Source organism: Achroia grisella, unplaced genomic scaffold, assembly GCF_030625045.1.
Source record: "Achroia grisella isolate CSIRO2021 unplaced genomic scaffold, CSIRO_AGI_Agris_v1 utg1571, whole genome shotgun sequence".
Classification (NCBI taxonomy): domain Eukaryota; kingdom Metazoa; phylum Arthropoda; class Insecta; order Lepidoptera; family Pyralidae; genus Achroia; species Achroia grisella.
Window position 1 is genome coordinate 1 of NW_026712654.1, and position 27,652 is coordinate 27,652.

Consider the following 27,652-nt stretch of genomic DNA (forward strand, 5'->3'; position numbering starts at 1 on the left):
ACAATTCCGAGCGCGATGCAAAAATCTTATTTATGAGTATGATTTTTATGCCTGGACATTTTTATGTATATACAAAGAAGTCTATGTACCCAAAATATAGACTCTAGCTTGGCTTTTTAGATGAGATATCTAAATGTGATTGCCAGGTTTTATTATTGATTCATTATTAATACGATATAATATGATACTAATATTTTCTTTCATATACTTATTAATACTTATTTATTCTATGAAGTATTTATTTATTTTCAGTACTATTACACCATTTGTAAGTAATAGATAAAAAAAGATGGAATATTTAATTATGTTATGTGCTTATGATACACTTCAAAACAAAATATTAAAAAATACTGTCATGAATTATTGAATCACTTAAGATCAATCTTAATAATTGTCTAAAAGAAAATACAATTAGTTATACATAACCAAAGAACTGCACCCATGAATATATTAGTTTAAAAATTTTTACTGTTGAAATGACAAATGCATAACAATAGAAAAGATCTTTGATTAGTACAGATTAATATTTTTTTTACCTTGTGCAACAACCTGTTTTAAATTTATTTCCTGTAAAATTCACATTCAGATTTTATACTTATTTGTCAGAATTGAGACTTGAAAAACCAAAAAGATAAAAAACCCACAAAACGTAATTTCAGTTAAGCATTTTTTGACACATTGATAGAACTAAAAAGTATCACTAGTCTATTTTCATTATATGGCAATTTAGAATACCAAAAAAATTTGTACACAATTAAAATTGACTAGTAACATAATACATTCTTAATCTCACTACAACTTGAGCACAAATAAAGCATAATCAGTCCCCATTATAATCACAGAATCAAATAATTACCATTGTTTATAACAAGAGAGTTATTTATCACCTTGTCCATTAGACACAATCTCTTCATACTTGGACTTCCATTTTTCTGCTTCATTCTCAATTCTTTTGTTTTCTCTTTCTCTTCCTCTAATGAAGCTAGACATTTTTCCATATCATTCTTCGCCTGTACTCTTAGCTCTGTAAACTCGTGCTCTTATTGTACTAGCCAAAACTGTCTAGCCAATCAGGCTGTCATCATCAGCCTGCCTAATGATAGCTTCAGCCTTCCGCGCAGCTCATCTGGATTATCAGCATTGTAATAAGACGTCTTATGACAAATGGTAAAAATATAGCAAAGCTAGTGATGTAAAAGTTTCTCTGGGCTCAATAATTTCACATTCCCTTTCATTTCACTAGTTAAATGCTGCATGGCTACATCACAGAATGTGCATATTTCCTCATTTCTCTGATAGCATCCAACGGGAATACTCTAAAAATGCCCAGGAATATGTAAATAGACACCTATATGGGATTGGGTATGGAAAACAAACGTGACTTGAAGAACTGGTGCCAGCGTCTAGGACTAAAAATGGGCAACATCATTAGTATTACTACAGCTATTTCGAAGTACAGGTACCCTGCAATAAATGTCCATTGTACAGACATTCTCTTCAATTACCAGAGATAGTTTGGCTCAAGGAAATGCTGATGGAATTCTTTCTTGATTCTTCGTAATTTTTCGCGCAGGTTGATATTAGTAAAATGAAAATATTGCTTATCTATCAGGAAAGTCGATAACACTCACAAGTTTAGATAAGACTGTATTTTTTAAAAGAAATGATAAAATCGATAACGTGAAATATATCGGAGAATTAAAGAAAATATTAATTATTTTTCTGATACTTCGATTCACAGTTTAATTAATATCAACAGATATAGTATATTTTGAGGATTGATAGTTTTGAACTTTGGTTACAAGGAATACTGGGAAGAAAAAAGAATGAAACGCTACTTTTGTCTGTAGTATTTTCAAATCCAGTAATTTCGTAATATTCTTGATACTAACCATAATGTCGAACAACTTTATCATTCGCCTTTTTTATTTTTTTAATAATGCTTTATTCATGACCATGGATACAAGTCCTTCAGTCGAATACATTTTTATAATGAATTTAATACAAAACGTAAGAAATAAACAATATTATATAAGCTTAGACAGTACAATTTTAACAGTAATAATTCATTATAATATTAAATTTTTTCCACAGTATAACAATGTAGTTATACATATTGGAATAAAATATGCAAAGTGAGATAGCAAATCTTGAACGCGGCGGGGAATACTTTGTGAAGTGTTCTCAACTGCGATGTCACTAATGTCACTGACAAAGAATCAACCGTTGTATATTGAAAACTTGGCATTCAAATATAATATGGTTTATGTCAGCATTTATCTTGAAACAGGTATTGGTTGCATCTATTTGTCATTGTGATTACTAATTCTGTTTGAGATGGGATGGAACTAAACAATGGCCCGAAACGTAGACGATTGATGATAGTGATAAGTCTCCTATTCTTGTATTTGAATTTGCTGTACCAAGGTGTCACTGGTAAGTCTGGCTGTAATTCTGCATACCCATTTTCCTTTATTTTCTATTTAGTTTATGTTCCAGTACTCTTTCCACACTGCTCTTCGTAAGTTACTTTTAAAATATTGGTAGTAGTCCGGTAAATGGCACTTTTGAGCTCTGTCTGATCTTCATCATATTGTTGACGAGTTGCCAAGTCTACGACCGCATTTCCAGGTATGCCACTGTGTGAGGGTACCCATACAAATTCTACATTCTTATCTTTACTTAAAGTTATTAACCTATTTTTTATTTCATATATAATATAATTTTGTTTATATGTACAATTGCCACTGGATAAAGTCTCCAATACACTCTTGAATCAGTAACTATTAGTATATTTACATTATTTACAAGGTTATTAACATATAACAAAGCACTTAATATAGCATAACTTTCGGCTGTAAAGATGCTGCAATTACTTTTGAGTTTAATACATTTAGTATATTTCTTTTGTGGATCATAATAAGCTGCTTTAACATCATTTAAATTTTTAGAACCATCGGTATAAATAACATAAAATTCTGATTTCTTATTTAAAAATTCTGCAAAGTCATATTTGTTATATATTAAATCTAAATGAAATGTAGTGTCAAGGAACAGATTAGTGAATTACATATACATTTGTATACTGGCCATTTGTCATTTATATATATTCCACCTGTAGCATTTTTAACATGTGTCATTATTATTGAAATTTCAGGTATAATGATCCCAAAACAATAACAGATGACATGGGGGAACCTACAACTAATCAGGAAAGCTAAAAAGATATAAAATATTTTAAGCACAATACTATTACTTAAAGAGAATTCTTTTATACAAAATCTTTCAAGAAGTTGCAAACGTCTTAGAGATACAATGGAGGTATACAATTTTCAACTTCCATACTATTTATAGAAGGTGGAACGATAGCTCCACTCTGGACGATTCTCAACCCTATATTTTGTATAACATCTAATTTCCTCAACAACGTGGTACTAGCAGTCATATAGGCTAAACTACTATAATCAAAATGACTTCTGACTATGCTTTTATACAGTATATTGAGTGTTTTGGGATCAGAGCCCCAGTAAGTCCCTGCTAAACATCTTAAAATATTTATGCTCCTCATTGCATTTTGACAAATGTAATCTATATGTTTATCAAATTTTAATTTATTGTCCAAAACTATACCTAAAAATTTGTGTTGATGGACAATGGGTATTATTTTGTTATTATACATAATTTTAAGATTAGATTGTGTGAATGTATCTCTACTAAATACTAACACAGAGCTTTTTTCTGAACTGATTTCTAGTTTTAGAATATTTGAATAACACTTTTGTAATTGATTTAGTGCAGTATTTATATTATTTATAGCCAAAGGCAAACTTTGACTCTCAGTGTATAAAAGCAAATCATCTGCAAACTGTAGTATGTTAACTTTTGTAGTATCTCAGATGTATACAAGCCATACAATAGAGGGGACAGGGTTGCTCCCTGCATTGTTCCCCTGTTAACATATTTAGGTCCATGTAGGATATTATTATACTTAACATAAACAGTTCTGTTTTTTAAAAATTAAAATCCAGTTTAATATTTTGCAGGTAAAATTTAAATTATGTAGCACATGAATTAAGGATTCTATATTTACATTATCGAAAGCACCTTTAACATCTAAAAAATACACAAAACATTGAATGACTTAATTTTGCTTTTTTTAATAGGGATATAAGAGTTACAAAGCTTTCAGAACAACTTTTGCCTTTTCTGAATCCAAACTGAATATCTGGCAATTTATTCTGTTTCAGTAAAGTAGTCCAAACGTAATTTTAACATGTTTTCAAATAGTTTGCCTAGACACGATGACAAGGAAATGGGCCTATAAGATGATGCACAGTTAATATCCTTATTAGGTTTCAAAATTGGAATAACACACTGGGTTTTCCAGGATTCCGGTATTATTAAATTCTCCCAAAGTTTATTGTATATATCTAATAGTATTTTAATTGCATTTGGATGTAGCTGCTTTATTAATTTATATGTAATATTGTCCAAACCTGGTGTTGTATCTTTCCTACTCTTAAGCGAAATATGAAGCTCGGCCAGTGTAAAGGGTCTGTTGAGAAAGGAGTCACTGTCATTTTTATCAGATTGATTCAATATATCAACTAAATTTGCATCATTGCATTGTGATGGAGCTGTCAACATATCTAAGAAACTTTGTACCCAGTCATCATTAAAATTTTTGTTGGAAGATGTACCTATCCTTTTAAACTTTTTAATGGAACTCCATATTTTTGAAATAGGTGTCATTCTATTGAAGCTACTACACAACTCTTGCCAGGAATCTATGTTGTTCTCTTTAGAATTCTTTTTTTTTTAGCATCAACTTTTTTTATAATTTATGAAGTTAACAATTGTTGGGTAACTCTATATTGTAAAAGGGCTCTCTTAGACTGTTGAACAGCATCATCACATTTTTGTTCACCAAGGCACTGGTTTTCTTAAAGTGTGTATAGTTTGTTTAAACTTTGATTTTGGTACTGTCTTGTCTCTGATGTCATATAAAATATTAACAAAATTATTATAAAATTGTAATGGTGTGTCATTATTTACATTATTATGTACATTTAAGTAGGAAAAAATACTTTCTGATAAAGAAAAATATTTCGACCAGTCTGCTTTATTATATAAAAATTTTTCTTCTACAGGTCGGACCTCATACACTGTTGGCCTCACATTTACACTTACGTGAGTTGGATAGTGATAGCTGCCCATCGGGTCATCATGGACTTTCCACTCACAGAGAGGAGCTATTCGGGGACTAACTAATGTTATATCTATTGCTGATGCCTGCCTGTTTGGTGATTGAATGGTGGTGGTTGGACTACCATCATTTAACACACATAAGTCAAGTTCATCTATGAGATTGTATATGTTATTACCTCTACTATTGTTTGTATGACAACCAAACAAAATATGATGTGCATTAAAATCACCCATAATGAGACATGGCTTAGGAGCACTAAGTAGAACTTTTTCAGTTTGTTGGTATCAAATCTTCCATTAGGAGGACAATACACACATAGTATGTTTAATTTGCCTATGGATGTTTCTATTGCAATACATATATATTCTGAACTGATTCATAAAAAGTAGTAGTTATGATATTATATTTAAAATTTTCTTTTATTAAAATACCCACTCCATTGTGTGTATTTACTGAGTTTTTGAATATGAAATTATAGGATGTAAATTTAGGAATTTTACTGTTACTTTTAAGCCATGTCTCATTAATGAGACAGATATCAATATTTTGTTCATTCATGTATTTTTGCAACAGAGCTTTTTTACTCTGTAAGCTTTGTATATTAAACTGGGCTATATTTAAGTATGTATTCATTAAATTAAATTTGACAACAATATTTCTTTTATTGTCTTATTAGTTATTGACATTTTCTCTTTGTTGTTACCGAGAGCAACAAGAGATTTAACTAATGCATTAATTATAATTTCATTATTTACAATTTGATCTGCATTGAATGCAGTATTATTATTATTTACATTTTGTTTAAATTGTGAATTATATACATTTAAAGATTTCTCTAAAGTGGGATATACTTTGGGGTTGTACTACTTGAGGGCATACTCACAACAGCGGCATAGGAGTGATTGACATATTTACTTCTTTTTTCTTCAATTTTCTTCTTTTTAATGGGACAATCTCTCGAAATTGCTAAGTGGTTACCACTACAATTGATACAAACGATTTCTTCTACATCACATTCTTTGTATGAGTGTTGACCAGCACATGATGAGCACATCTGTGAGCTACGGCATACTTTAGCTGAATGGTTAAACTTCAGACATTTGTAACATTGGACTAATGGTGGAATATAAGTGTGTACAGGATATCTAAATAATTGTATGTAGGCATATTGTGGTAAAGTGGTAGCTGCAAATGTGACGGCTACAGTGCCCAATGGAGATAGTTTTCCCTCTACTTTTTTCATAAAACGTTTGATGGATATCACTTCGGTATCACAACTAATACTTTTATAAATATCTTCGTTGGACATGTCTGTCGGTACGTATCTTATGATACCAGTTTTTTCTGTGATATATGCTGGTACAAAAGCCTTGAATTTATACTTGTTTAAAAAATTGTCCATTTTTAAAAAATTATTGGCTGGTGCGGGCTTTCGAAAGGTCACACCTATTTTATAGGCGTTTACTCTGTGTACACCTGCAATGCCTTTCACATTTTCGGTGAATAACTTTGTTAAAGTAATGGGGTTTTTATTCCCTACTTTTTCATTTTCTGTAGATTCTACATAGACAACACAATCTACACTATGATTTTCAGGAAACTGTCTTTTGTAATTGGGTTTTGTATACATTTTATAGTCCTCGGATATAATTAAATGATTCGGCGACATCTTCCGTTTTTTGCCGCGTTGACTTTTTCCACGGTCGACGGGGTTTCCCCCGTCGCTACTATCACTCATTTTCTTTGCTTGATTTATTATTTAGGTATTTACAATAAGATATACAATATTTACAATAAAATTACAATTAAAATAAAAAATCAAAAAAGGAGAAAAATTTAAAACACCCGCTCAATTTGACTTCCCGCCAAAGTCACTGTCATTGCAAAATCAATGGGTTACCATTTTTTAACATCCGAGGTTTACTACCAGCTCTACTTTGCTGTACTTCTTATGAACATATGGAATATTATTTCTAGTGTAACAATAACATTGTAGAGATAGTAGAAACTCATGGTATACTTTGTTTGATTAACTAATTTCTATTTTATGTATTGCTTTAAAAAGCTAAAAATAAATTATCCGTCTCTATATAAGTTTGTATATAGTTCTGTTGACGAAATGTGAATAATGCAGTTTTAATATTCATGTACTTTTTTATATAGGTTTTGTAAATAATTTATTTTGTTGTAATTATAGAATTATACAACAATATTTGACTATGAGATTGTACCTGATTAAATAATATTCTTTGCACTGAACTATTAAGAAACTCAAGAACAGTTTTTGCACTGTATGTCTATAAAACAAATACCTATTTAAAATAGACTATGACGACTATGACGACAGTAATGGAAACACCAATACATATATATACGCAAATTTTAAATTTTGTTGTGGAAACGTCCCTTAAAGTTATATAATATAATAAAGTTTCCGATGAAACAAATCGGTACCGTAGCTACTCCTTAAAGCTGGTAACATTATTTGAAAATTTGACATTCACACCTGTCAATTTAGCCTCCGGGATTTAAAAACTAACTATAAGGCAGGTATCTTATCTATTTGAATTTGAATTTTGATTAATTTCTGATTGTCTTTTTCATTTTATTTAATATTTTAATCAATTATATGTAGGGTATGTAATTATTAAAGTTAATTTTAGAAGATGGATTTAAAAGAAAATTCCTCTATATTAAATTCTGTTACGAAAGTTAGCCAAGATTTATGAAATGATATACGCTTGAGGTTTATTAATTTTTTTTATGTATACCTATTTTAATTCCTTGTGCTGATGATGTAATTATATAATAGATTATTAATTACAGCACCAACGACCAACAAATCTCAGAGAACAAATCCAAATTTGAACAAACAAATTCTTCAGTGTAAGTTTATTTACAAATATAGTTTAATATATAAAATTTAATACATTTACAATACATCGTTTTGGACAAATACTTAAAATTTTTAGTTTCTCTATATCAAATCTATACATATAAATAAAATTAGAGTATCTGTTTGTAACATTGAAATAACTGTTTTTTAATACATGCATACGAATATAAATACGGTACATACACCAAAATAACAATTTTTGTCTGTCTGTCTGTTTGTTCTGGCTAATAAAAATTATTGATTAAATTCAGTATATATAACTTTATTTGGGTCAAGGAACATGTTTTGAATGTACAATGAAATTACTTAATTAAGAATACAGTATATTTATTTCTTACTAAATGTTCCCGCGACTTCGTCCGCATGGAATTATACTATATTTTTCTAAAATAAATGTAGCTCTAAGATTACTACTTATTACATTAGATACCTGCCAAAAAAGTCCCGTTCAAATTTGTCCAGCCATTTCAGAGATTAGCCGGAACAAACAGACAGACAGACAGGCAAAAATTTTAAAAAGTGTGTTTTTGGTGTATATACCTTATTATATTCATATGTTTGTAGTAAAAATGGTTATTTCAATATTACAAACAGACACTCTAATTTTATTTATATGTATAGATTGTATGGCCAAAACAATTAATCACATTTATTTTTAAGTAATCATAATTATAGTTAACAATATAATTGGCATGTAAAATTATAAGCAATATAGCACCAATTGCTATAGCATTGCTAAAAAATTACCAATATGAGTTAAATAATATAAAAATTGAGTACTTGTAAATATCCCGACTACATAGACTTACAAATGTTCTCAAAGAAAAATCTATTATCCCCAATCATCATTTCGGATTTCGAAAAGGACATTCCACTGTTGAACAAGTTCATAGAGTATGCAGAAAAATTAGAAAAACTTATGAAAAAAAAGGAAAAAAGACTGCACCTCAGGATTTTAAGAAATCCTTGCAGTAGTACCACAGGGCTTTGTACTAGCGCCTGACTTACACAATTTGTACACACCCAACTTAGCTTAAAGTACTGAAATTACAACAGCAATATTTGCTGATGATGCAGCCTTCCTTGCTTCGAGTCAATATCCACTTGAGGCTTCCAACATCTTACTTGTTTAATTTAGAAACATGAAATAATAAGTGCTTACTTTTAATAAATATGAAGTAAACGTTTGTAATATGGTGATGCAAATGAAAAAAGTGCCATCTAGTAGTCATAGTTTGGAAACATAAACGCAAAGTTGAAACAATGCAAAATTTACTCCATTATATCATTCTAACAATTTATTGACTTTTTAAATATAGATTATATGTTTTGAATGTTTGCATGATATTAAGTAATTCATTTGATTGCAATGACGCTATCTATATTCTGTTTGTTCCAAGCGAGAACCCACAGTAGGAGATGGTAGCCTGTGGTCTGAGTAAGTTGATAAAGTAAAAAGCTGTCTATGAACCGATTTTAAATTAATTTATATTTGTCTGTAATCTAGTCCTTATTTATAATATAATAATAATACGTGTATTTGTTAGTTACACAATACACATTCCCACCTGTAATGCACAAACAACTTGATAAATTAATATGACAAAGAATTATTTGATATAAAGGATGAATTGTAACCTATTGGATTTAAAAAAAAAACCTGAAAGTTATGAAATGAAAAATAAAAAAGTTGTATCCCATAGATACAATAAATAATTTGAAAATTGTAATATGCCCATAGACATTTTTTTTAATAACTTGAAAGTATACTTTGGGCATTCCATAACTGTCATATTTTTGAAATGTTTACTGTTTAAAACTGTATAATTCGTTATAGGTCAGTCCAGAAGAACTGCCTGCATCACCAAATGTATTACCAAGAAAATATGTTATCAACCATCCAGTTGAAGAACAAAGTAAAGCAAACAAAAATCAATCAATAATGACTCAATTGATGCATTTGATGTTAGTACTGTTTTATTAACTACTAACTGTTCCTGCGCCTTTGTCCGCACTTATCCGCGACCACCCGACCGGACTCGACCCGCGACACCGCGAATCTAATTTTATATTTCTAAAATAAAAGTAGCCTAAGTTACTCCTAATTATATCAGCTATCTGCCAAAAAAAGTCCTGTCAAAATCGGTCCAGCCATTTCAGAGATTAGCCGGAACAAACAGACGGACAGACAAAAATTCTAAAAAAATGTCTTTTTGGTGTATGTACCGTGTTTATTTTCATATGCATGTATAAAAAACGGTTATTTCAATTTAACAAACAGACACTCCAATTTTATTTATATGTATAGAATTAATTATGAAAGCCGCAAAGATATGTTATCGATTATCTGTACGTGACGTTTTTGCGATAAAAACTATTATTGGCGGTCTTTATGCACATAACATTCATGGCCTCGATGGTCTAAAGTGTACCACACTGCTTTATTTCCTATTAACGCGGGTTCGCTTTCTAACATGGTACAAATATTTATTTCCATGAGTGCCTATGATTGTTCGTATTGGTTTGTGTGTTTTCTATGTATATTATGTATGGATTAGAAATGTATCTAAGGATATCTATCAGTTGTCTAGTACCCATAACACAAGCTCTAGCTTGGGACTAGATGCTGTGTGAATTGTCCTAAGATATTATTATTACATATATGTGTCTACACGTAATAGATATGTGATAAGTAATGAAAAACTAAGAATAGTAGAAATAAAAATATTGCGAATATATTGAGATGGTAAATGAATATTTATGTATGTATCACAATAAACTGTAATTATGTAGGCCTCGGACGGAGGAATTAAAAAAAACAAATTTACTTTATGCTAATTGAATGTAAAAGTATTAATGATAATCTGCAACTTAATAATAATTATCCTACTTACTGTTCACTCCGAAGTCAGGTATGTGAATGAGCTTAAATTTATTTAATTACTAAATAACTCGTAATATGAAGAGTCGTTGTTAAGTAAGTTTCCCTGGTCAGCGTTTTCGACTCGTGGTGCTATCCTAGTAACTTTCAAGAATATAGAAATTATTTCATGAAATTTGCTACACCGATAGTCTAAATGCTGAGAAAGGACATAGGTTACCTATTAATGAAAAAGGTTTGTAAGGGGTTTGAAAGAGGAGATGAAAGATTGTATGAAAGTATCGTCATTTTTAAAGCTAGAAGCTTGAAACTTATTTTTTAGGCTGTATATTGAAATATATATATAAACTAACTGTAACCTGTGCGAAGCCGGGGCGAGTAGCGAGTATAATATAATGTCACTTTGTTACACATTCACACCTATAATACGCAACCTGATAAATGAATATGGCATAAAGAAATAATGATATAAGGGATCAATTGGAAATTGGATTGAATTTAAAAAAAGACCTGATTGTTATAAAATGCCCTGGATAAAACTTTCCTAGTAAATAACTTGAACATTGTGATATGCTCATAGACAATTTTTTTTATTAATTTGAAAGTAGACTATGGGCATTCCACAACTTTTATGTTTTTGAAATGTACACTGATTAAAGCTGTATAATTTGTTACAGGCCAGTTCAAAAGAACTGTCTACATCACCAAATGTATTACCAAGAAATTATGTCACCAACCATCCAATTGGAGAACAAATTAAAACAGACAAAAATCAAAGTGTATGTAATGACTCCATTGATCCATTTGATGTTAGTATTATTTTTATTATCTGTTTATTTAATTTTAATTACAGCCACAAAGGTATGTTATAATAATCTGTACACATATACGTCATATGCGATAAAAACTATTATTGGCGGACTTTATCTACATAACAATGAATGTTGTGTAGGTAATAGGACCTCAGTGGTCTAGAGGTTTACCGCATACACCGTATTTCTGATTATCGTAGGGTTCGATTTCTAACACTGTACAAAGATTTATCTTCATGCGTATGATTGTTTGTATTGGTCTGGGTGATTTCTATGTATATTATGTATGGATTAGACATGTATATAAGAGTATGTATCAGTTGCCTAGTACCCGTAACACAAGCTTTAGCTAGCTTAGCTTGGGACTAGATGGCGCTGTGTGAATTGTCCTGAGATATCTGGACACGCGGTAGCGTGTCAAGCCGAGTTTCAAGTAAAGAGAACTGGCGAACAGCACCGTGTGTATATTTACACGAACCATTTGGAGCCACTTTTGTCCCCCTCATAACTCAAAAACTCTTTCACATAAACCTGTCAAATTTGGTTCATATATTGAGACTTGCGAGATAAATATGTGTTCCAAATTTCATAAACATATCTCAAACGGTTATTTAGATATTAACGTCCAAATATCGTCATTTTTATCACTGATCAACTATAGATCAAAATTATAACCCACTTTCAGATGACCTAGGAAGTTCAAATTTGGCATGCAGATAGGTAATTAGGTGAATATAAAGGAAAAAATGAAACTGGTAAATTGTTATAATTTTTATTATAATTGTAATATATAATAATAATAATAATAATACTTTAATTGATTTTATTTCATCTATAATAGATTACTAAAAATTCTATGAAAACGTCGATAGCCACCAAATAACTTTGATCCATCCTGGCTACGGTACGTCATCTTGTACTGGACGGTAAGTAATATTGTAGAAAACGTCGATCATTACCAATTTACGTTAACCCTTCATCAGTGTCGATAACTAGCAAACTTCAAATATTGCATTGAGCGGTAAACACTAGTTGCTATAATTTTGATTCTGTCTAGAATATACTCGTACTTATAACTAAGAGTATAGTCAATTTCGTATTTATTATGTTATTAATACAGAATTTGAAATTATTAATTATTGTTGCAATATTTGGCGTACATCGATACTCAAACATTTAAAAGTTACAGAAAATAACTATAAAAGACAATTATACCCCGTAAACATACGAAAACACAGTAGTTTATCAAAAATAATTTGGTATTAATTTAGTTATAAATAAATTGCACATAATATAATTTACGTACAAAAAGTAATGATATCCCATCAAAAACATAAATGTGAAATGATAGCCGAGTTTAATATTATGATATATTACCTTGATTGTTGAAGCTTCTACGGCAAAGAAATTGAGATCTAAATGGGTGTCAAGTTCAATGGTCTGACCTGAAATGTATTTATAACAATATATAATATCATTTCTTCTTACATGCAAGCTAATATACTGTAGCCTAAGGTCCTAACAACTGAATTTTCATATACGAAATATACTGTAGCCTTCGCAAGTTCTAAACATGTTACTTGTCGGTTCCTATTTTATTATTAGTAGTAACTAGCAATCGAAAGTAATAATTGGTATATGAGAACTGGCCAAGTTAGACCTTAGGCTACAGTATATTATACTAAGTTATAACTTATAAGTTAGTATTGTAGAGTAACCTAAAGTCGGTTTTTTTTAATATAATATATTTACTTAATCAAAGTATGTATCATTGCGATTTATGCACTTTGCCATCTCATAGGTAGTTCATTGATCCCTTTCCTAAAAAAAACTATTCGGACAAGAATCAATAAAATCTTTGAAAGTACTTTGGACTGTTCCATCGGAATTGAATTTTTTGCCATGCAAGAAATTATCCAAATTAAAAAAAAAAAATGATAATCTGTTGTGGATGTCTTAGACATTCGAATTGAAGCTCTTGTAATTTGGTAACTGTCTGTTGCGCAGTGTGTGGGCTAACGTTGTCCTGAAGCAGCAGTAGCCTAGGGCGATTGACCAGCCTCGGTTGTTTAGCAGCTAGCTTTTGCATTATAGTTTGCAATTGCTGACAATACACATCATAATAAATAGCCTTAATAGTCTGGTCCATATCTAACAAAGCCGAAATGAACAACACCGGCACTAGTCCACCAAATGCTCACAAATAACTTTTTTTTTGAGTCAATTTTCGCTTGGAGCAGGATTCGGCTGGTTCGCTAGGATTCCAAACGCTCACAAACTTTTTTTGAGTCAATTTTCGCTTGGAGCAGGATTCGGCTGGTTCGCTAGGGATTCCAAACGCTCACAAATAACTTTTTTTGAGTCAATTTTCGCGGAGCATGGATTCGGCTGGTTCGCTAGGATTACAAACGCTCACAAATAACTTTTTTTGAGTCAATTTTCGCTTGGAGCAAATTCGGCTGGTTCGCTAGTGTATTCCAAACGCTCACAAATAACTTTTTTGAGTCAATTTTCGCTTGGAGCAGGATTCGGCTGGTTCCCTTAGATTCCAAACGCTCACAAAATAACTTTTTTTGAGTCAATTTTCGCTTGGAGCAGGATTCGGCTGGTTCGCTAGGATTCCAAACGCTCACAAATAACTTTTTTTGAGTCAATTTTCGCTTGGAGCAGGATTCGGTTGGTTCAGGATTCCAAACGCTCACAAATAACTTTTTTTGAGTCAATTTTCGCTTGGAGCAGGATTCGGCTGGTTCGCTAGGATTCCAAACGCTCACAAATAACTTTTTTTGAGTCAATTTTCGCTTGGAGCAGGATTCGGCTGGTTCGCTAGATTCCAAACGCTCACAAATAACTTTTTTGAGTCAATTTTCGCAGGATTCGGCTGGTTTGCCAACATTCAGCCAATTTTTTTACTTGAACACTAATCAATATCATACAGATTAAAGGTGACAGATAAAATTGATAAGATTTATTATCGCATGGTCTCCTCCAAAGGTAATGCGTCTCTAATATATATAAACTAACTGTACCCGCGACTTTATCCGCATAAAATAGTGACCAACCAACCTTGAAATACCTTGACCAACTAATAAAAGAATTTTTCGTAATCTAACCCAATAAAAAAGTTTCATCGTTAATTATGTTCATATTAGTTTCAAAAATGAAAACTTTCATATAGAATTCTATGCAACTCTATCAACATAAGCCTAAAAATAAGTAGCAAGCTTCTAGATTTGGTATCAATTTAAAATTAACAGTTTAACTTTTCAAATGGTACCATTTTTATTATTCCTAACTAGTTATTAATTACTAAAGATCGCGCGGAATCAATTCCAAGTAAGTGATTCCATACTTTTGCTGGCGAATGTAGTTAGACAGAACCATCTCGTGTTGCTTTCCTTTCTAGTTGCTAGTTAGATTTCCAATTTTTCACCCCAAAACCTCGGGACCCCAAAGACTGAATCGCAGCAATCTTATAGGAAAAAAATAGTAGATAGCTAATGTTAGAAATATAAATTATATAGAATAGGTAATAATTTTAAAACTTTTAAGTATACTTCCACATTTTGATGGCAAATCCTAATTCCGTCGCGTCCTTATGGCAACACGTAGGAATATTCACGTGTACATGATGGCTGAATGCCCGAAGAACCCAGTGGATACATCAGAGTGGTGACATATTACAGTAATATTGAAATCCGCAGTATTAACTTCATTATTCTGAAATTAACTTAATTTTTCTAAAATAAAAGTAGCCCTAAGTTACTCTTTATTACATCAGCTACCTGCCAAAAAAAATCCCGTCAAAATCGGTCCAGCCATTTCAGAGATTAGCCGGAACAAAGAGACAGACAGACAAAAATGGTAAAAAATGTTATTTTGGTGTATGTACCGTATTTATATTCATATATGCATGTAGTAAAGAACGGTTATTTCAATATTACAAACAGACGCTCATTGTTAGTATTATTAGATTATTTTCTCTAGGTTTTATTCTTGGATATTATGGTTACTGAAAGTTTTATTAGAAGGAGAAAATACGATATCGATGATTGAACTATTGAAGTGACATTTTCAATAGTTTATGATGATATGTTATGACCCGTAAATCTCTATGGAGGCTTTAGTAAGGAAGTAGAATATTGTAATAGTTGTGGAAGTTTTCATCAGGAGGAGAGAGGCTCAGATCGATGAATCTGATGAGGTCACATTTTCCATAAGTTGAGGATGCCGGGTCATAGCTCGTAATGAAGGTTTTAGACGACGATCCCTGTGGAGATTTCTACAACCAATAGGGACTTCAGTTTAGATGATATCTATATGGTTATCTAGGTCTCACACCATAACCTTTATTAAATGTGCGTTGTATGTGTGGTGTATCAATATAGAGATATGTTACTACCCTGGACATATGGCATTATATAGGTAAAGGTTTAGGACACATCACATTTATTATATAACACAAATTATTACACTGCACAAATATGTATAATTATATATAATAGATGAATTAACCCGTACTGAATATTATTTATATTAACCATCTGAAGCAGTAGCAATGCTGTTCAATATGACTCCCTTTTAGATATAGAGATATATTTTGCTTTCCGTAAGTAGTGGAATTACCAAATTATAAAATAGAATTATCATATTGAAGTTATACAAATGCAGTTATGAAAATACATCACATTGAGATTAGGCTTGAATACTAAGGGCATAACCTAACGTTTCTGTTGAGAATATTCTACTTGAATAGTATTAATAATTAGGGTTGTAATATATTACGTTAATTAATAGTTTAGTAAAGTACGTTTAGTAAAATAAAGTAAAATTCCACGCGAACGAAGTCGCCGGTACAGCTAGTTTAATATAAATCGGTTCCGTAGTTTTGGCGTGAAAGCGAGACAGACAAGTTACTTTCGCATTTATAATATTAGTAAGGATGTACAAATAAAGCATTATTATTTTCTATAAATTATAAAAATATTTCTATTTGTTCAAGGATGACGATATGGACTCTTTTCTACAAGCATTTGAGGAAACATCAGCGTCATCGCCATTAAAAAATAAATCTGTACGAATAAGTGCAACACCTAGTCCTACAAAAATAATATCGGAACAACACAGTCCGGTGGGTAGAAATGTTTCAAAAACTCCAGAGAATAGCACTTCCGATGAAAAACCTAGAAGTTTAAAATTGGATACGTCGTTGAAAGATTTTTTATTCAATATATCAAACAATCCTGCTGTAAAGAAAACAAATGAGGTGTGTTTATTTATTATTATTACTGTTTTTTTTATTTATGACGGCCTTGGTGCTCTTGCAGTTTATCATACCGTCTTTCGATATACTGCGGGCATAGCTAGTTATTTAGGTATATATTTACAAACAGCATGTCCAGCAGTGGACGTCTTCCGGGCTGCGATGATGATGATGATATTTACAAACGAGGTCAACCTGATATGGTACATTGCTAGCAATAAGATCATCAGTCCACATTAGTACCAATCCCCTTTCCTCTCTTTTAGGCGACGGTTGCCACTCCTTGCTCCAGCGCCTTGTTTGCCATTCCAGTTACTTAAAAAAACCTTGTAAAGTATCATAATTAAATAACTTTTTATGGAAAAAATCGTTGGCGAATACTCGCTTTGTTGGATGATTGCCTAGACTAGTGGGTTAGCACATCGATGGGTACGGTAACTATTGATATTTATGTTGTCGGAATATTTATTTATTATTATTATTTATTAGGTATTGTATTTTTTTTTCACAGAATAAAAGCTTACAAGATATAGAGGAATGCAAGACTCTTTACATAGAAATATTAGAAAAAGTTTTTTATGCCTTTGACAGAATACCAAAGAAAACAAAAGAAGCATTACCTGGATATAATAGTAGCATATATTCACAGCTTACATTATGGAGAAATACATTGAAATCAGCAATAAAACAGACAACTAGTAAAAACACAAGTCCACAGAAGGCCAGGCACCAAAGTGACCAAATCACTAAAGCTGATTGTGACTTTGAAAAAAATATGTCTGAATCTCCATCATTATTAAACAACCACGAAGATTATGACTTGAAAGATTTTATGACGAAAACTGGTCTGATTTCTAATGTAAAATCTGTCGAGGTAGAACGTACACAAGCAGACAGATGTACTTTTAGTTATGATATTGGACCTAGCAGTTCAGCATTATCAGTCAAATCGGGGAATAAACCGAAGCTTTTTGGTCTTTCTAATCCGGTAATAAATTTAGATGCAACTACTGAGTCTGATGCCGGCAACTTGGACACATCCTCAAATGTTAAAGGAAAGGGTAAATTTGTATTCAAGAGACCATCGCGAATTATCACTGAGGAGTCTAATAACAAATCAATAGAAAGTTCCATAATTTCAAGTACTGCCGAAAGAGCAAAGAATGCATTAGAAACTTTAAAGCCTTTAGTAGAAGGAGAGCCAAAAGTGTTGCCAGTACCAAATAGTTCTGTAAACTATCAGCCTCCTCAATTAAGTAGAAGCTCCTTACTTTCTACCAATACCATTGTAAATGAACCACTCAATGATGTTGATTCCCTATTGGATGAAGAGGAAACGGATGTATACTCAGTACCAGGTGATATAGATGTTGATGTTGAATTTACAGATGTATCAACCGATTCTATTGTTATTGAAAGTGATCATAGTGAAAGCAGTGAAGTTGTAAACAATAAAGAGACACCAGTAGATGAGAACATTTGTCCAGAATACACGATGGAAGATTTTGAAGATGGCAACATGGATTCAGATAGCAAAAAATCAGAGGTAAAGGTTTTGATGAAGACATCATTAGGGGAAAGGATAATAAACCCAAATATGAGGGAATGGGCGACTTCATTGAAGACACTAAAAATGATGGTATCACAGGTAAATAAACAATGCATTGTGACATAATACTAATATCATAATGAGAGAGATTTTTTTTGAGGAGGGAACTCTGGAACCACTGTATCATTTAAGAAATTGAAATTAACTTATTCATGAGTGTCTTAACCTATATACTAGGTGTAATTATATCTTTCTAGACATCAGTTGATTCATATATATATGATTTGTTTAGCATACACTTTCACTACTTCTTGATTTAACGTATTGAATAGAATAGAATAGAATAAAAATTCATTTATTCAAATAAACTTAACTTAAGGACTTTCGAATAATCAACATTTTTTTTTTAATCTACCGCTTATTCGGAAAGCTGTCTCATTACAACAAGAATAAGCAAGAAACTTGTGTGTTGCCCTTTTAAACAATTCTTGTAAGTTCACATTTTTCAAGTCGAAACGTATGAATACAAACTACCAACCAGCACTAATTTACTTAGGCTCAAATATAAAAACACAATAAGATTAAATCAGTCGTAGTGATAAGAACAGACCAGTTCCTACAAGCAGCACTCGTTCACGAGTATGACGGATGAGCCAGCCATCACTGCGCTTGATCATATTTTAGGGAGCCCAATGACCCGGCCCACCACGTCGCCACTTGTCTGGACATTTTAGTGAGCATGATTCATTCCACTTGACCTCGTCATAGCTGCTTACATTTATTATATTACAGTATTCTCACTTTACATAAGGACGTATGCGGCAATCAATACAAAAGCCGCTACGCTATCATATTTCAAGAAAGCAGTATGAAAAAAAATATATAACGTTGTCCGCAAATAAACTTATTCTTGCTAGATATTACTGTCATCTATCTATCCTATAATACGCTTTTTTACCTAACATTTGTTTAATATAAATTTTGAATTGCCTCTCTGTCAGATTTGGCGTAGATTCTGGTAGTTTATTATAAAATCTTACGCAATTATCATAGAATGAATTACTAACTTTGTGTAGACGGCATTTAGGTAAAATTAGCTTATTTTTATTGCGTAAGTTTCTACTTGTACAGTCTTTAAGTTTTTTGAAACTATTTAAGTTTTTCCTTGTATACATAATATTTTCATAAATATACTGTGAGGCAACGGTGAGGATATTTGATTCTTTAAAGCATTGACGTAATGACTATCTCGAGCCCATGCCATAAATAGAACGTATAGCTCTCTTATGTGAAATAAATATAGTATTTACATCGGCAGCTTTATGCCATGTGACATGATGCTATGGAAATAACTAAAATATACAAGTTTTGCCGTTGCCAAGTCTGTTAATTGTCTTATTCTTCAACTTGCATAAGCAGCAGAACTGAATCTACTAATTTTGAAATATGGGGCCCCCAGTTGTATCTTCGAGTCCATTGTTATTCTTAAAAAAACTGTGACATTCACAAAATTTATTATTTCATCATTAAGCAATACCTGCGTATTTATTTGTCTTACATTAGGAAGCGTGAATTTAATATTAGGTTCATACATGTGAACCAATTTAGCAGAGAATAGCATAATTGACATCGTCTAATTGATTACTTTGGCGACCAATTTTAAACATTAACGAAGTATCATCCGTAAATTACACTATATCTGCAACTTTCTCTACTATTTAGGGAAGGTCCTTTATATAAATTAAGAAGAGAAATGAGCCTAAGATTGTTCCCTTAGACTTTACACCATCAATATCTACAGTTTGCACCCTATCCTCTAGATAAGTTTTCATTAGATTTAGTTCATTATCTCTAATACCATAATGTTCGAGCTTGTACAAAAGTGTTTTATGGTCTACGCAATCAAACGCCTTCGATAGGACACAAAAAACGTAAGCATCCTATGACTTCACCCATGATTTAAATATGTGTAATAAGCGCTACATCTGCAACAGTAGTAGACTTGCCGGCGGTGAAACCATATTTCTGACTGTGAAGCAGTCCGTTATCCCTGAAGTATTTTAACATTGGGTTAAACATAATCCTCTCAAATACTTTACTTAGAACTGGCCTAGCTCAAATCTATCTTCTGATTTAAACAGTGGAATTAATTTGCTAAATTTTATTAGTTGAGGAAAAACGCCATTGTCAACATATTTATTGAAAGTAGTAGCTGGATAAGGAGCAACAATATCTATGAATGAACTAATTACTTTAATTGACATGCCCCAGAGATCTTCCGTATTTTTAAAATATAACTGTTTGAATACTTTTATTATATGAAAAGGGCTGACATGTGAAAATTTAAATGTTAAAGAGCAAGGGCCGACATTAGCCTCTAGTAATGTTTTTGCTCAAATTGGAGATGAGTCTAGAGAAGATGTAATGTCAATCGGAATATTAGCAAAAAAATCTTGGAAAATATGAACTATATCTTTTTTTCTTGCTGCTGTTATTAACTTATTGTCTTAATTTAATGAGAATTGATTTATAATTCCCCAGATTGTCTTAATTTTGTCAGAACACTGATTAATTTGTTTATTTATATAATTAGATTTAGCTGCAATACAAACTTATTTGAAAATTTTAGAATTTCTCACAAGTCGTAAATTTGTCATCAAATCTATATTTTTTTTTGATCATATAAATCAAATAAAATGTTTCTACTTTTAAGTATTCCCATTGTTGCCCATTCTGTAAAATTAGATTTAACACAATATTCTTTATTCTTGAAAATATTCTGGTATTCTTTTGACAAAAGACTAATTAACTTGGTGTAAAGAATATCAGGATTACTGAGACTGATAGATCGTAACTGTATGTCTAATGTATATTTAACCGTGCTTTTGTATTTATTAATATTGTAAGCATTTATTTGTCTTTTGATCTTTTGTTATTAGTATTTTTATTAACCTTAACAACTTAACCACAGTGATCTGAAGGAAATTTATTTATTATTAATTTTTCAATATACTCGCAGTTACAAAAACATTGTCAAGACAAGTAGCAGTCGTAGCGGTTACACGTTTTTGCGGGTTCCTGAAAGACATTATTCAAATGAAATACTGAAAGAATGAAATAAACTAGTAATTATTGTACATGTGGGCGTATCACAAAGAATATCAATGTTAAAATCTCCAAAACAATTTTTTTTACTGCTATTAAATACTTTTTTTTTATATATCCTCCATCACCTCTTCAAATAGAATATATCTATATATATCTATCCCTATTCCTATGAATAGGAATAGGAGAATAGGGATAAAGGATGGGGATGAAGATAAGATAGTGATAGGAATAGGGATAGGGATAGGGATAGAGATAGGATAGTGATAGTGATAGGAATAAGGAATAAATAATAATCTTTATTCATATAAACTTAGTATAAACGCTACGAATATGAAGAATTTTATTATTCTACCGCTCATTCGGAATGCAGACTTTCTATCTGAAAATGAGCAAACATAACATTGCTCTTTTTAAATTATAATTTTTTTTTAACAAGGTTGGCGCTGCGACAATCCACTTCATAGAAATCACTACACCTTAATCTCTATTCAATCGAATATTCCTCTAAACTTATCATTTTAAGTTGATATTTTTCTACAAAAACATTATTATATTTATAAAATTTCTTTAATTTTATAATAGCTTTTTAAAAGAAATATTTTATAACATTGAATTTTTCTGGAAAATAAAGTACGAACTCAAGGTTATTTGTACAACGTTACGCAATTTCATAAAACGAATTACTACTTTAATCAAAACAGCACTTAGGTAAAACTAGTTTTGTTCTGACTTGTATTTTATTAGTATCAAGTGAACGGTTTAAAAAATGGTTATAATAATCATTATATATACATATATATACAACAACAAATGCAAACAATTTTATTCAACCTCAATTTAAAATTATAAATTAATTAACATACTATTATTACGACTTTGTTATTAGTTTAAATGCCGAAAATCTGTTTCAATTTAACTTACTGCATCATAATAAAACGCAACTTCGTAAACGTAATGCAAACCGACAAATAAATCTCAAGATCTACCCACGGAGAAGGAACATTACGTACGGTCGAGCGAGTTGACGTTCGCACAGCTACATTTTATATTATATTGATAAATCCTAAGTTCTTTTCTAAAATCATATTTTAAAACACACTAATTATAATTTGTTTGTGATTACATCCCCATAATTGGGTAAGTTGTGCACTTATCGTATTTATTAGTTTAAGTAGTAGTTGTAAGTAGAAATGCATATTGCTTTGCTTTGCTTTGTCATTTTCTTGTAATATTTTCTTGTCATTCACATCATCCGTTAAATCTTTATTACACCACGATATAATTTCTAAATATTGATTTATTATAATATTCCATTATAATGGTTATTGAGATAATACTAGTATCATTACCTACTTTAGCTAGAAATCATTGTTAGTACCTAGTAAGTATTATAAAATTAGATTTAAGTAACCGTCCTTCTGCTTTTGTTATAAACCTTGACTGCCTCATCAAGATATCTAGATATGTTGGTTGTTTACTGTTTGGGATCACAGTAGATGTTGCAGTCAGGGTGAAGAATTGGACATTTTAGTAATTGTCTGTTTAATGGTAATTTCCAGGGAATTTAGTTCTGGATTTGGAACATAGCAAGATATTCCAAATATATCGTTGGACAATCGCGTGAGCATAATAACACCGTACTGCTATTACTACCGCTACACCTGCCGTCACGTCGTTTGCACTTCATCTCTGCTCCAGTTACCCTCAACTCATAAGGACGGTATCGTGATTAAACGTTCCAACTTCAGAGTGACCTTTAGATTCAGAACCAAACCACAGCCCTGAGACTACATTAAAGAAAATATACATATTTGTTGTTATTTTAAATTCTATATTCTAATAAAGATTTTCTTTATAACACAACCGTATAGATTATTTTTTATTTATTTTTCTTAGTGTGGATATAGTAACATACAACGTAACACATTGGCGCCCATTCTCGCGGTTCTAAAGGTCATCTCTTCTAGTATTGGATTTCTTGCTGTCTAGTAATCTTTGGTGTTGGCTTAATGTTTAGTTCGTAATTTATAATTGTAACAGAACGGACTTGCATATTTGTTTTTGATTAATTAGATTTTAAGTGATATTTGCACAACATATCCACATAATCTTACCATTTTTTTTTTAGAAAAGTAGCAACATATATTTTACTTAGTATTTTTTCTAGTATCTATTATAATTATATATTCAGTATGGAGCGAACTATTAAATTTCTCTCCTACAAAAGTCAGAATTAGAATATGAAGTTGGTCTTCGTGGTGATACACCTGCTGATAATGTAATAGACTTACGAAAACAAATCACTAAATTAAGTCGTGGATTCTCAGCAGAGGACATTTTAGAGTCGCATCTTGATCCAGCGGAAGATTTAAGAGGAGCTAAAGAATGTCTTATTAAATCGCAAAGTGCTATTGTAGCTCTTAAATCAAAGTTTGATAAAAACATGTATTCTCGTACACATAATCTTCTTAACCATATTTATTATCGTTTGAGTAGAATTAATCCAAATTCTCCGGAAGAAATAAAAAATCTTACAGACTTGAATAAACATCTTCAGTTACAGTCAAAAGATCTATATAACTTTGCACCATCTACATCTTCAGTTGACGACTGTGCCGATAAAATGGATGAAGCTGTCACTACTAATATTGCTGTCACTTGTGATCGCGGCATTAGTACTGACCTAAGCAAACTAAAATATGATGGAACAACTTGTGTACGCGCTTTTATACAAAAAGTTGAAGAGTTCGTTCATGCTCGTAATATTAACTCGGAAAAAATATTATCGTTCGCCCCTGAAATATTTAACGGAAATGCACTACACTGGTATCGCAGTATCAACCCTTCTCTCAATACTTGGGATGATCTAATTATCCTCCTTAAAAAAGATTTTAGCCACTTCGACTACGATTATCGCCTTATGTCTGAAATACGCTCTCGCTCACAGGGAGAAGGTGAAAATATAACTATTTTCTTATCTATAATGCATTGTATGTTTTCCCGACTATCACGAACTATGTCTGAAGACGAAAAATTGGAAATTTTGCTTCATAACATAAGGCCGTGCTACGCTGCTACATTATCTAGCTGTCCTGAAATAAAAACTATAGATGCACTTCGTACGCAATGCCGTAATTATGAACATTTTCAATCACGACTCTCGCAATTTCGGGAGCCACCTAGAGTAACTGCAGAGACGCTATGTCCCGAATTTGCTTACAGTAAAGCTGGTACATCCCAATATAAGAACTACGAACATAAAATAAGTAACAACACGTTTAAGTCTGATAGTCACCCTAAAACAAATTATACATACTCTAAACCAATTGAACACATGAAAACTAATTATACCTACAATATTAACAAAGATGCAGTTCATGTTGATGTAGTTGAAAATTTTAAACCTCGCAATACTGTCCCCGCTGTCGTACAAATAGTCACTCTTTAAAGAATTGTAGGGAGCCTATATTTCTAATATGTTTTAAATGTGGTACAAAAGACGTAACCTATCCTACATGCCCTCACTGCGTTAAACCACCTAATTATCCTAATCATAAAATGCCAAAAAACTAAATAAATCGGATTGTAGTAAATCGTCAAATTTTAACCAGTTAGAATGGGAAAACTGGTTGTCTTTTATCAAAATCTTTAGTCGAACTTATAATATCGCTACAATCCTAGATTCTAAACCTACGAATGATCCACGTCCCTATGTCAAAGTAAAAATAAATAACTGTGAATTACTATCCATCTACGGCCTCTTAGATTCGGGTTCAGTGGTTACTATTTTGGGTAAAAATTATCACGAAATACTCATTAAGTATGGCCTTACACTGAATACAAATGAGTTCATTACAGTGAGAGCTGCAGGTGGCCAAATAATGAAATCAATAGGAATTATTCATTTACCTTTAGTGTACAATAATATTTGTGCTGTAATTAAAGCGTACGTTATTCCGGAAGTTGAGGTTCCTCTCCTGTTAGGCATAGATTTCTGGTCTACATTTAAGATTTTTCCTAACAATTTAATGGATGTTCAATTCTTACCTTTTTATAATACCTCTTTATATAATTTATCTCCGAACACTGGAATTCAATCGTATAATAATCTGAATGAAAATCAAAAATCACTAGCCGATAATATAGTTGAACAATTTAAAGATATATCATTTGAATTCAGGGGTTGGGAAGGACTCATCTTATTACACATAAAATAAACACCGGAGATGCGGTCCCTATTAAGCAAAGATACTACCGTATGTCTCCCGAAAAATGTCGTGTTGTCACTGAACAAGTAGACGAAATGTTAGCACTCGATGTAATAGAACCTTGAGAGAGTCCGTGGTCCTCTCCCACTCTTCTCGTCAATAAAAAAGATGGTAAACCACGTTTCTGTGTAGATAGCAGAAAATTAAATTCGGTGACTAAAAAAGACGCTTACAGCTTACCTTATGTTTCTGAAATTCTAGATAACTTAAAAGAGGCTAGATTCATTAGCAAGCTGGATTTATCAAAGGCTTTTTGGCAAATCCCAATAAATATATCTGACCGAGAAAAGACTGCATTTTACGTACCTGGGCGGGGCACCTTGATGTTTAAAGTAATGGCGTTTGGTTTGGCAAATGCACCCGCTACGCAACAACGCCTCGTAGATAAGCTTTTCGGTCATGAGTTTGAATTAAAAGTCTTCTGTTATTTGGACGATGTTATTGTAGTAAGTAGTAGTTTTCGGGAACACGTTTCTCTTTTACAACGGGTACTAGAGAAGTTACGTCAGGCGAATTTGACCATAAACTTAGAAAAGTGCCAGTTTTTTAGTAATGAAATGCGATATCTTGGCTATGTCGTTGATCAACAAGGACTTCGCACTGATCCAGAGAAAGTTGAGGCTATTCTGAATTTTCCTACTCCTTCTACAAAGAAAGAAGTAAAACGATTTCTCGGTACAGCTTCATGGTATCGACGTTTCATTCCAAACTTCAGCACCATCGCGGGTCCACTTAATATTCTAACCTCGACTAAAAAGAATTCTCCAGCGTTCTCCTGGACCCTTGAAGCAGATCGGGCGTTTCTTAAGCTGAAATCCTTACTAGTAAAATCTCCTATCCTAGCATGCCCTAACTTTGACCTACCTTTTGATGTTCATGCCGATGCAAGCAACTTCGGAGTCGGTGCTATGCTTTCGCAAACAGTGGAAGGTGTAGAGCATCCCATTGCCTACATGAGTAGATCTCTATCTGGAGCTGAACGTAATTACAGCGTAACAGAAAGAGAAACATTAGCTGTATTAACGGCACTAGAGCATTGGCGCTGCTATTTGGAAAGTGGTAAACCATTTTCTGTCTATACTGATCATTCTGCTTTGAAATGGTTCCTTTCACTTTCCAACCCTTCTGGACGCCTTGCTAGATGGGGTGTCCGACTTTCATCCTTTAATTTTATTATTAAACATCGACGGGGCAAAGATAACATTATTCCTGATGCCTTATCTCGTTGTCCTATTGCTGCTGTTTCTACATTTAGCAATGAAATTTCTGCTCAGTCTCCATTAGTTAGTACCTCTAAAAACTTAAATACTACGGATAATTGGTATCTTAATTTATTTAATGGTTGTTTAACCAAGCCAGTCAATTTTCCTAACTATTGTATAGAAAGAAATACCTTATATCGCTATACAAAAAGTAAGAACTTACTTATATCCGAATTTTGCTGAAAGAAGTAATAGCAAAGGAAAATCGTGAGAATATTATAAATAATAACCACTCTACACCTACAGCGGCACATCTAGGTATTTATAAAACTTACCATCGTCTTCTTTTAAAATACTACTGGCCAGGCATGTACAGTGATGTGGTAAAATTTATATCTAACTGTCAAATTTGTCTTGCTTACAAACAACCAACTCATGGTACTCTCGGAAAAATGGGCAGACCT

General features: G+C 31.9%; 1 long non-coding RNA gene and 1 pseudogene across 1 annotated transcript; one reads left to right on the plus strand and one right to left on the minus strand.

Moving 5' to 3' along the window:
- Window positions 1-876: 876 nt before the first annotated feature.
- LOC131841055 (B-cell receptor-associated protein 31-like) lies at window positions 877-1,492 on the minus strand (annotated as a pseudogene).
- Window positions 1,493-7,864: 6,372 nt separating this feature from the next.
- On the plus strand, window positions 7,865-11,786 carry LOC131841054 (uncharacterized). The gene is made up of 3 exons (XR_009357435.1): window positions 7,865-7,955; window positions 8,036-8,095; window positions 11,664-11,786. It is a non-coding gene; the product is annotated as an uncharacterized LOC131841054 (long non-coding RNA).
- The last annotated feature ends 15,866 nt before the right edge of the window (window positions 11,787-27,652 follow it).